Source organism: Silene latifolia, chromosome X, assembly GCF_048544455.1.
Source record: "Silene latifolia isolate original U9 population chromosome X, ASM4854445v1, whole genome shotgun sequence".
NCBI lineage: Eukaryota > Viridiplantae > Streptophyta > Magnoliopsida > Caryophyllales > Caryophyllaceae > Silene > Silene latifolia.
In genome coordinates, this window is record NC_133537.1 from 46,241,071 (window position 1) to 46,254,104 (window position 13,034).

At 36.8% G+C, this 13,034-nt stretch overlaps 1 long non-coding RNA gene across 1 annotated transcript; it reads right to left on the bottom strand.

The window, feature by feature from the left end:
* Positions 1 to 5,031: 5,031 nt before the first annotated feature.
* LOC141621381 (uncharacterized) lies at positions 5,032 to 6,378 on the bottom strand. The gene is made up of 3 exons (XR_012532274.1): positions 6,244 to 6,378; positions 6,014 to 6,077; positions 5,032 to 5,245 (listed from the first exon to the last, which is right to left on the bottom strand). It is a non-coding gene; the product is annotated as an uncharacterized LOC141621381 (long non-coding RNA).
* Positions 6,379 to 13,034: the final 6,656 nt, after the last annotated feature.

Below are 13,034 nucleotides of genomic sequence, written 5' to 3' on the forward strand. Positions count from 1 at the left end.
CATCCAAGTGATGGAGAAGAATGGAAACGATTTGGTCAAATTTATCCTGAATTTGCCGAGGAATCCCGCAATGTACGACTTGGCTTGTATACGGATGGATTTAACCCTTTCGGTTCGTTTGGTAGGGATTATTCTTCTTGGCCCGTGATGGTCACACCATACAACTTACCACCTTGGTTATGTATGAAAAGACAATTTATCTTCTTGTCACTACTTATTTTCGGGCCTAAAAACCCAAAAGGCAAATTGGATGTTTATTTACAACCGTTGGTGGAAGAGTTGAAACATTTGTGGGAAGTTGGGGTGGAAACATATGATGTGTCCAAAAAGCAAAATTTCCAACTTAAAGCTTCACTTTTATGGACAATAAATGATTTTTCCACCTGTGGTATGCTATCTGGATGGTCTACCGCGGGACAAAAAGCATGTCCTTGTTGCATGAGCGAGAGCAAAGCATAACACCCACATTTATCAAAGTGCCTTACAGAGGCCTACTTTAGCAAATGGAAGCATTACCATCTCGGTTACCAGAGGTATTATATATCAAAGATACCGTAATGAAACGTTTATTAAAGATGAACAAAGTTTTATCTATTACATGTTCCAAAATCAAAAAAATTACAACTCGGATACTAAAACAAACGAATATCTAAAGGACTCAGCGGAAGCTATATAAAGTAGATGTCTCATCGATGTCCCATCCAAACCCGCATCCAAGCTAAAACATCAACACTTGCTAGACTCACAGCTCCCCATTTGCCGGAATTATCAAATGGTTCACCATAGTTTTGAAAACATTGAAGGGTCAGTACAATTATATAATTAATCACAATCCACACAAAGAACATGCAACACACGATAATTCAATCAATATTCCACCAGCTCCAACCTCCATAACAACAAATGGCTCTCATCGCAACGAGTAGCCGGGTTCCCATCGCAATAGGTAACCCACTCCTGCCGATGTCAAACCGTGGCACTGAACATCAAATCCTCGCTCATCGTAACGAGCGAACCCAGCTCATTAATGTGGACATCCCCCTTGCGACGGGAGTCACAAGGGGCGAAACATGGAGGTGAAACCATCTCCCGACATAATCTATGATTACACAGCCATTTCCCATTGTATCACAAATTAGGGTTTAACCCAAACATAAAACGAATAAAGAACAACGATCGAGACTTACTTAACGCTTGACCCACGAATAAGATCTCCGAAATGCATAAAAATGAAAACCCATTACTTAGATCTTGATTAAGGTGATTAGAGAGTGATTAGGGATGTAATTAGGTTTGTAAAAATGTTTTTAGAACTGGTGAAATGATATAATCTATACCCTAATCAAAATCGCGCAAAACACTTCCCCTCGGTCGAGTGTCGCAACCTCACTCGACCGAGTACGACCTACTCGACCGAGTGCCTCACCGGCTCGATCGAGTTACTCCAAAACAGAAACTTAACAAATCCTTAGATACCACTCGGTCGAGTGCCCTCACCTACTCGACCGAGTACAAAACCATAGTATCACATATATCATCCACACTAATTGGCTCCCCAGCTACGAGCCTCTTGTTAATTTCTGTCGACAGACCCTTTTCAAACCTTACAGCCAGAATCTCATTTCCCATGTTCAGATCACTCACGTACTCAGACAACTCCATGAAATGGTTATGGTACTCCTCGACAGTTATCTTTTCTGACACCATGAATTAATCGAATTTAGCTCTCATTCTACTCCTGATATGCTCAGGCACAAACTGTTGTCTGAGCTTATTCTTAAAGCTAGTCCAATGCACATGAGTTTCTCCACTTTCCTTAAACGCTTCCCTAGCTTCCTTCTTGTTTCAGTTCCACCATATACCAGCCTTTCCTTTCAGGTAAATCGCATCTTGATCAACCTTTAATTCCTCCGGCTAGTTAAACAGTTCGAATAAGTTGTCGAACTCCCGACACCATTCCCCTAGTGACGATGGCTCCCTCAGTCCATCATACTTAGTTGGGTTATGATGCACAATGGTTGCGCTCATCTTACCAGCATCTATTTCAGATCCTTTCTTAGAATTCTGCAGGGCTGTTGTCAGCGCTGCATTCATTTCTATCAGCCATTCAATTTTCTCAAAACTCATGTTAGCAACAACAAATGGTTTCCTTAGGGCCGTCTTCTTTCTATTAAGATAAGATAATATAAGTACCGCGCACGCAAACTTTCTTAAATAAGGCATTATACTCGCGCAGTTTATCAAATAATGAGCATGGTTAACAGGCCAGAGTCGAGGTACCCCGTGCTGAACATATAGACTCTCGGCCTCAATTATGTTTCTGGTCGATCGACTCACTAGTATGTCGATCGGTTAGTCCCCATATCCATGTTTGTCATAAGCCACATAGTATTCTATTTTCATGCAATTCTACTGTTCCATAAAATAACATCACATTATATAACATAATTCATATTTGCATACTTACGAAATCATTAACTGTAGTTTATATCGCACAGCTTAATAATAAAATTTTCGTGATCCATACGATCATGTTTCCCCGTTCCTTCCATCATCATACAAGATACAAAACCCTAACATTGAATACCATACTTCATGAATATACGTCATCCATAAAAAAACATCACATAACCATCCACTCTATCTACCCATGCTCCTTAATTCTCACCGCAGTATCCGGTTCGAACTAATATGGCCATAACTTGAACTAAGGATGTCTCCCTAAACAAGCTAAAAGGGGCTCCTAATAGTTCTACCCGATGTTCATTTTATCTAAGACTCATCCTAAGCTCATTGGATTCACTCGTTCAGGCCTTAGGATAGTTCGCCCTGATACCACTTTGCAACACCCTCATTTAAGCAGGGGCCTTTAGCAAGATATTCCCGATTAAACAGGGCTGTTACCATCTCAGTTTTCTGATGAGGCCCTGTATATCAAACTGAAACAAACCAAGTACTTTAAATAAAACTGTTAACTTCATTACACTCGTCCAAAATGATTACAGGTCTTGTAAAACAAAACCTAACCAATATTAAGGTATCTTGACTAACTGTTTGACAGGTGATAAACTAGATGAGACTCATCTACTCCACACTGCAACTCAGCATCCCACCCTAGCTCAGCATACAGCAACATAAGCAACCAAATCTTTCACTCAAAGACGTGCTTTATTATCTGCTCCCCATTTAATCGGAAATCATTGAATGGATCGACACAGGCCATCCCGGAATAGGTGACAATTTGACACAGACACAACCAAGTCAACAACAGGCTAAATGTAAATTTTGAAACAACAAATGAATCATAAATAAACAACCATAAGTAAGCATTCCGGCATCAATAATAATAATAATGATAATGAGATAGTTGCACAGTGCTAAGCGACATCATAGGCACGCAGCCCCGTGCAACTGTGCACCCCCACGGCCACTTAATACACACGCCCACGGTACCGGAGCGCCGCCTTCAGGTCCACGATGCTTCTACTTTACCTTGCCTGGCCTATTAGTTTTTCAGGTCCACAACTGCAGCTGTGCCTGGCCTACTCAATATCACGATACTCATTGTCAATTCTCAAGACAATAACCGCAACTGCGCGTGGCATCATACTGACTTTCAATTCGCAAGACGACAACTGCAGCTCATGACATCATCTTTTGTTTACATTTCTATTCTTTTCCTCGCCCGCAATATTAACATTAACCAGAAATAATAACAAAGCTGCCATAACAAGATAAACTCAGTATAAGACAGTTGCAATATTCTATAATTGCCACAAGCTTAGTATGAATTCAGTTAAGACCGTCGCAATATCAACTATTGCAAAATAACTCAGTATAGTAATTGCCCAACAACTTCATACGCATTAACGACATACGAATAAATATTTAACATGAGTTGACTAGGAAAAATCCTATCTCAGCAAAAGACCGTCGCAGCAAATGTCACGAAATGATTAGAAAGGCTCTTCTACGAACTCTGCTCCTAATCCAATGATAACAATGCATAATAAAAATCGTCGCACAATAAATACATAACACACTACGCTACGCGGTCCCTAGGCCGAGAAAATGGCCTTGCCTAGGCCACGGGTGCCACGGCTCTCGTGTACCCGAGACCAACCACGACCACCCACGCATTCCCGTGTCCACCCGATACCACCCCCGGTCAGGCCACGGTCCCACGCCGTTGGCTATGACTACCCGACTACGCCCTTGGTCTTCCTTTATTTATTATATGACAATAATGCGTCAATATTATACCGTTTTATCATAACAACAATTAAAATCCCCAATTACATACTATTATCGAATTAGGGTTTGGGTCAAAATCACAAAATTACCACAATCATTAAAACGGACTATAAATTATAGAGTTAAAACTTACGATCAAAGAGGGTGAAAGACTAGCTAAACCGTCTCAAAAGCTCGCTCACAAACCGTGGATGTTCGTCGCTCTTCTCTTCCTCTCGTCCCTTTCCTCTCTCGGCTTCTTTCTTTCTTCTCACTAGGTTTTCTTTCTTTTGTTTTTAGAATGATAAAAAGAGTTGTGTGGGCCAGTAAGAAGGTTTGTATACTCCGGGTCAAAACCAAGCAACTTAAGTAAACTCGAGCTTACTCGAGTTACTTGGCCTACACGAGTTATACTCGGCCCATACACAAGTCATGTATACTACTCATTCCGACTCATGGACACGCTTAATAAATTATATATGATACAAAGTGCAAATAAATCATAAATAAATTATATAAATATACTAGGTATTACATGGCTCGTGCATTGCACAGGTACAAAAATTAGTTATAAATGTAAAACATCTACAGGTTGATTCCCATGGTCTAGATTCATCATCTATACTTTTTTTTTGTGTGCGGAGATTCATCATCTATACTAGTATTGTAACACCCCCATAAGTTGGAAAGCCTTCCCCTAGGCCATCATAACCCATGAGGATGTCAAATGACTTGGTTTTCCAAGTTTGTAGTGCGAACAAACGACGTAAAGCGATTTAGCATAGATAAGTAGTTAAATAATTAAGTTACAAGTTAAGAAATTCAAATACAATCCCAATTAATACAACCAAATTGAAAATAGAAAGTGGAGTCTGTTAATGTCAAAAAGCTAGTCAACAAGACATGGCGACAACTACGGCGAAGACCGCTCCCAAGCCTCCAAGGCATATATGCAAATACTAACCTGTCAAGCCTCTGCTCCACATATGAGCGAAAATCATCATATGATTCACTACAGATATTTGAAAACACATTGGTTAGCTCCAATAATACAAATGTTCATTATTAACTCTGAATGCAAAAAAATAAAATGATTATACAATGGAATCATGATGCAAAAATGCAAGTTATCAAATTACACAGTTCCTCCACAACAAACCCGGTGACAACATCGCAACACTGCCACCAAACAGCCGGATCGCAGTCCGTAGCAAAGGTAAGCGGGACACACCCGTGGTACGGGACCCGGGCGCTAACCGGAATCCTTACCAGACATCGTGACTCAACCACACGAGTCCCTCCAAACTCGAATCATTAAAGTGCACGTTCCTCTTGGAGTGAGAATCTCCAAGAGGCGACCCAAGCGTAAGACAGTTTCCCAACCGTCTTACATCTCCTCAACAACCACATATCACAATCCAATATCCTCCAATTACAACCTCCAACATCCACAATAAACCAATTATGCACAACAACCAAATAAGACTTTCCACATAAGAATGAACCATCTTTTGACAAGAACTCACATGTTTACCAATAAATCAACTAGTTCATTAACAAGCTTCCCAATTTATGTTATAATGCAATAAGATGATATCATGATGCCTAATCCAATTACCCAACCACAATACATGAATAAATACCCCACATTAGTATGCCATTAAACCCTAATTACCAATTACTCATGTTATCATGCAACTACCGCATGGATTATGTAATTCATGATAACTAATGCACAAACAAACATCCATATTATCAAAGCTAAGTAGGAAAACCCTACCTCTTGCTAATCTCCAAGCACTTCAAGCAAGAAAACTAGAAGGGCTTCTCAATGAAGTCTCCTCCTACACATATTATAACTAACTATCACACCAACATACTACAACAACAATAATACTAATTAACCCACTTAATTAGTCAAAAGCCTAATTAAAATCCCATAAGACAACATATTAATTAAACTAGGGTTTACTAATTAAGAATGAAAGAAAAGAGTAAGAGTGTACTTACAAGTGTAAACAAATGAATAAGAACAAGAATTAGGAAGGAAATCTTCACAAGTATGGTGAAAATCTTGAGGATAGGATATTGGAGTATTTTGTGAGTTTTTTGAAGGTGTAAGGATAAGGTTTGGTGAGGAAATGGGGGGGGGGGGGAATCTGATAAAGAGTTTTAAAGAGAGAAGGCTCACCTAATATACTTTCACGTGAAACAAGGGACAGCGACAAGCCACTCTGTCGAGTGCTCGGTGGCACTCGGTCGAGTGCACCAGCCACTCGGCCGAGTGACTTATTCCAGGAGCTGGTGTAAAATACCAGCCATCACTCGGTCGAGTGAGATTACACTCGATCGAGTATTAGGTGCACTCGGTCGAGTGCAGCCTTAGAAATTATGGGATATTACAAGTATACTACGAGTACGAGCCACACGAATCAATAATACGTATGCTCTAAAGTCTTGAAGTAAAGTAGAACCACAAAAGATAGAAATAATAACTTGTGTTTAATTGTTAGATGCATTTTCTATATTTATTTTGCTTTGATGTATTGATGTGTATAGGTAGAACCATAGAAAACCAGAACGCATGCACTTGTCACTCATCATTTTTGCTTCTATAGCACATTAATGGTTTTTGAATATTAAAAGTTGAAATATGTATATTGTTGTACACTTTTTGGCCAGAGAATTCAATCAATGGTCCTCACAAGTCACAAGTCACACCACATTTTTTGTACTCTAAATTAGATATTGGACCGTCCTTCCTAATTCAGTCCTCCTGGGAGTTGAAGGTCAACATCCAAGTTAATTTTTTCATATGTGCGTGTTATCATCTTGGTTGTTTCGTGTTTAAGTCGATCCCAAGCTTCGGAGTACTTCTTTTGTTAAGTATCGTCTATGGAATATATCGTTACAACTTAGGGGTTTTAGAATTATTGAGGGTACTTGTTAGGGGTAATGAGTAAAACTAATGTAAATTTGGAGGCAAGGATGGTGAATTAGTGAATATATATATAGTGTAAAGTTTTCCTAAATCCTTTATATCTTTTGAGTCTCTAAGTCTTCATATGGGCCTTTGGATCTAGAGAATGGAAGGAGGAGATTGCATTTCAATGAAGGGCTCTCATCTCTCTTTCATTCATTCCAAAAACAAAACCTCATCTCTCATCCTCTTTTCCTCTTATCAACAAGCCCCAAAAAAAAAAAAAACAAAAAAAACCCAAAACCAAATCCGACAACCTTCCTATGTCCTCTACTTCCTCCTTCCTCGGCCTCCCGTCACCACCCACCGTCACACGGCCTTCACCCAGCCATCTCCCCCGACACCACGACACCACCTTCACCCCACAACACCACCTTCACCCCCCCGACCCACATCCGACAACCTTCCTCTCCTCCCCTACCGTCCACCAAACCCGTCAGCCACGACACCACTTTCACCCCACAACACCACCTTCACCCCCCCGACCCACATCCGACAACCTTCCTCTCTTCCCCTACCGTCCACCAAAACCGTCAGCCACGACACGACCACCACCACCGCGACCCACATCCACGACCACCACCACCGCGCCTCAACCACAAGACGTCCAACACCACCGCGACGCACACCCACGACCCACGACCCATTTCCTCTCTTTTCGTCTATTTTTCAGATCTTGTTTCCTATTTATTTTGCTTTTTCTGATTTGGTATTTGTTGTTGTTGTTGGTTGTTTTGGATCTCGGTTTTGCTCATGTTTGTATTTTTTTTTTTTTTTATAATGTTTCAAAAAAGAAATTTCAGTAGATTTTTGGATCTCGGTTGTTCTGAATCTCGGTTTTGCTCGTTTTTTTATAGATTTTTTAATTTCAGTAATCTCGCTTTTTTTTATCGTCTTTCTTTTATAATTGCACAATTTCGTTTATTTCATTGTTATTATTAAAATCTCATTGCATATTATTTCGGTTTTTTTCATTGTTATTATTAAAACCGTTTAGATCTTGTTTATTTCATTGTTATTATTAAAAATCCACCATTGAAATCTTGTTTATTTTGGTTTTTTTCTTTTTGATTTTTTTTAATTTCGGTTTTTTATTATTTTAGATCTAGTATGGTTGGTGTTTATTTTGGTTTGTGTGACATTTTCAAAGAAATCGGGTTTATTTTTATTGTTTCACATTTTCGGAAAAAAAATGGGTTAATACCCTAAAAGAGATCGGTTTTGTTTTATTGTTTCAAATTTTCGTTTTTTATTTGTGCATTTCTGAATTTTGTTATATTGTCTTGTTAATACCCTAAAATCTCGTCTTTTTTCTGTTAAAATTATACTTTTTGTTGTTAAAATTACACTTTTTTTTGTTAAAATTACACTTTTTTTGTTAAAACTACACTTTTTCTGTTAAAATTATACTTTTTGTTGTTAAAATTACACTTTTTTCTGTTAAAATTATACTTTTTGTTGTTAAAATTACACTTTTTCTTGTTAAAATTACAATTTTTTTGTTAAAATTACAATTTTTTTTGTTAAAATTACACTTTTTCTGTTAAAATTACACTTTTTTCTGTTAAAATTATACTTTTTTCTGTTAAAATTATACTTTTTGTTGTTAAAATTACACTTTTTTCTGTTAAAATTACACTTTTTTAGGTTAAAATTACACTTTTTTTTTATTAAAATTACATTTTTTCCTGTTAAAATTACACCTTTTCTGTTAGAGTTACACTTATTTCTATTAAGTTTACTCTCTCAATGACTAAAGTTACACTCTTTGCCTAAAGTTAGACAGACTAATTTGGACAAATTGGACTAACTAATGGAGTTATTTAGGAGTAAATTTGGACTAAAATACAATATTTACAATTAAAGTTGAGCTAAAATTATACAATTTTGGACTGAAAATACAAAATTTGGACTAAAAATACACTATTTACGACTAAATTTGGACTAAAAATACAATTTTGGACTGAAAATACACTATTTACGAATAAATTTGAATTGGTTTGAACTAATATAACACTATTTAGGACTAAATTTAGAGTAAAAATACACAATTTGGACTAAAGTTACCCAATTCATTTGTTTTGAGTCATTGATATTGTGCAATTTCAATCATTGTCCACTAAAGTGTAACTTTAGTACATTGATAGTGTATATCTTTTATCGTTTTATGAGTGTAATTTTAGTCCATAAAAGTGTAATTTTAGTCCAAAAAAGTGTAATTTTAGTCCACAAATGTGTAACTTTAATCCACAAATGTATAACTTTTGTCTATCAAAGGGGTAATTTTAGTCCACGGAAGTATAATTTTAGTCCATAAAAGTGTAAGTTTAATCCAAATTGTATAACTATAGTCCAAATTTATGTATCTTTAGTCCAAATTGTGTAAGTTACAATTTACAAATAACTCCATTAGTTAGTCCCAAATTGTGTAATTTTAGTCCAAATTTGTGTAACTTCAGTCCAATTGGTCTAACTTTAGTCCAAAAGCGTACTTTAGTCATTGAGAGGGTAACCTTAGTAGAGATACGTGTAACTTTAATAATAGAGATAAATGTAACTTTAATGAAGACAAGTGTAATTTTAACAGAAAAAAGTGTAATTTTAACGAGAAAAAGTATAATTTTAACCGGAAAAAAAGTGTAATTTTAACGTTAAAAAGTGTAATTTTAACAGAAAAAAAGTGTAATTTTAACGGAAAAAAGTGTAATTTTAACGTTAAAAAATGTAATTTTAACAGGAAAAAAACTGTGATTTAACCGAAAAAAGTGTAATTTTAACGGAAAAAAGTGTAATTTTAACGGACAAAAGTGTAATTTTAACCGAAAAAGTGTAATTTTAACCGAACAAGTAAGTTTAATAGATCCTAAATCACACAATACCAAGACAAAATTTTAAATACGAAATTTGGCAAATATATATAACAAGACGGATATTAACAAAGTGATATCAACAAGAAAAAAGTAAAAAATGAGATTTCATAACTAATAGATTTAGTACTAAAATCACACTATAATTTGTAAGAATGTCAATAACCGGAAAAAAAAAAAGACCAAAACATCAAAATTGAAAAAAAAAAACAAAACGGAAATGAAAAAAAAAACGGGTCAATGAAAATTGATCTATTTTAGTAGATCTAAGATTAAAATAAAAAAAACTCACAAATTTAAAACAATATTATATAGCAAGTAAGACGATATAAGGAGAAAAAAACAACAAAAAAAATAAAAAGAACACCCAAACATCAAGTTAAAAAAAATATAATAATAATTAAAAAAAATGACGTCGGGGCGGCGGCGGTGGCGGTGGTGGTGGTGGCGGCGGCGGTAGCGGTTGGCGACTGTGGTGGTTTCCGGTGGGTGGTGGTAGGTGGATGGTGAATGAGGAAAAGATGAGTAAATGATTTATTTGGATTTTTTGGGTTTTTTAGTTGTTTGATTTTTTAGGTTTTTTTTTCTTGGTTTTTTGGAGAGAATATGAAGAAGTGGGATATAGAGAGAGAATGAGGAGATGTGATAATGAGTTGATGAATGAAAGATGAGGAGGATTAATGTAGTTAATGAGAAAATTAGAGGAAGATGGCAAAATTAGAGTATTAACCTTAATTTTTTTGTTCTCATCTTAGCCCTCCATTTCCAAGATCCAATGGCCCATAATGGGACTTATGGACTCACATGTAAGAGGAGGACTCACTTGATCTTATTACTATATATATATATATATATATATATATATATATATATATATATATAGGGTCGGGGTCAGGTGCGAACTAAAGTACGGTGCGAACTGTACGAACCACCTTACATCCATATATCAAAGTCAGATCAACGGCTAATAAGAAGCCTTAAATCACTCTTATTTCTCTCTCCATCTTCACCAGTCACACTACTCACCACACACACCCACCACGACCTACTTCACCAACGACCACCTCCGACGCCGCCATGACGGCCGCCTCACCGACTTGACCTCAGCTCCCGCCGGCGATAATCTGACTACCATCGTTGCCTCAATTTTCCATCCAGACGACGCCTCTTCTTCCTCTTTCCTCTTATCCGATCCCGCGCATCACTCATCGTCAGCTCTCCGGCATCCCTTACGTTTCGCGCTGGCGATGCTCCTGCCTTTCAACGCTGCCAGTCACTCAAGCGCATGCCGGCCTCAATGTCCTCATCGCCATTTGATTTTTGGTGTGGTGAAATTATGAAAAAATTGATTTTTGGTGTGGTGAGATTATGTTTTATGTACTTCTACCTGGAAAAGATAGGAGACCATCAGCTACAGGAAATCATCGGAGGATCCATATTAATTACATGGGATCCTAGACACCAAAAAAACAATTTCTTTTTTGTGTAATTTGCGTAGTTTCTGTTCTACAAAATGTAAAATTTATTATTATAATATACTCGAAATTTTTGGCTGGACATCATAAACAAAATCTTCTAGGTCTGCCATAGTGAATGCAATTATCCTTTCTGGCAAATCGTTGTTGCTTAACTGGTTTAACTGCTGTCTGGGCAGTATAAGCAGAAGGTATCAGTGCAATCATGTGTATCTAGCAAGGTAAATGAGTGTATGTAGCTTACCAGGGATGTGTATCTAGCTTACCAGAATGTGTATCTAGCTTTCAAAGGTCTGTAACTAGCAAGGTAAAGGAGTGTATCTAGCTTGCTAGAGATGTGTATCTAGTAAGGTAAACAAGTGTATCTAACTTGTTAAAGACGTGTTATCTAGTAAGATAGAGGTATGTATCTAGCAGGGTAGAGGAGTATATCTAGCTTGCTAGAAATGTGTATCTAGTAAGGAGAATAAGTGTATCTAACTTATTAAAGACGTGTATCTAGTAATAAAAATTGGCATCACTTAAATATATGAATTCTAATAGTAGTAACACATAAAGCCTTTTTTGATAAGATGATTGATGAAGTGTATCTAACAAGCCACGGGTATATATCTAGCAAGATAAAGGAGTGTATCTAGCTAATTAAAGGCATGTATCTAGCTAGTTAAAGATATGTGTCTATGAACCTAAAGGAGTGTATCTAACAAGATAAATTTATGTATCTAATAACTTAGTGTATCTATCCTAAAGTAAGACACGGATTTGATTGGATATATAGCTAAGATTGTTTTGAGTACATGTTATGTAGTACTCCGTAGAACATTACTTGTTCAACAAATCTGTAGAACATTACTTGTACAATCCCAAAGTGAAAAAAAAGACTTGAAATTATAGTTTATTACTATTTGTTGTCGTCATACATGAAAATGAAGTAGGTAGACGGAGTACTATATTTCCGTTCAATTATCCATGTATATTTTCTCTCTAACATTCTGAAAAAATAAATGAAAATTATTACCCTCATCTATTTCTTATACAGACCGTAAATAGTAGAGCATTTTTACAAACTATAACATCAAGCATGATGATAGACTAATAGACCAAGTACTGGATGGGGCTACGACAACCGTCATGAGCAAGCTAGTCAATGTGAACAAAGCTGTGGCCAAGGAGATGAAAACAGTGGCAAATAATCCTCAACTTCGAAGCAGTACATAATGATCCTGCGTGGCGTTCTTGGTAGCAGTGACCCATTCCTTCTGGTTTTAAAGATCAGGTTGTTGAAAAAGTCGAAAATGGTACTTGAACTTATCACTCCGAAATCATGTCAGCATTCATCAACGACCATGAATCTCAGTGGAGTTTGGCTTATTTCAATGCACTGAGAAAATGAAATAAAGCAGAGGAAGGTGAGCTACAGTTCATACACCATAAAGTTGAGAAAAGACCATGGTAATTCGACACAACCAAATAACAAAG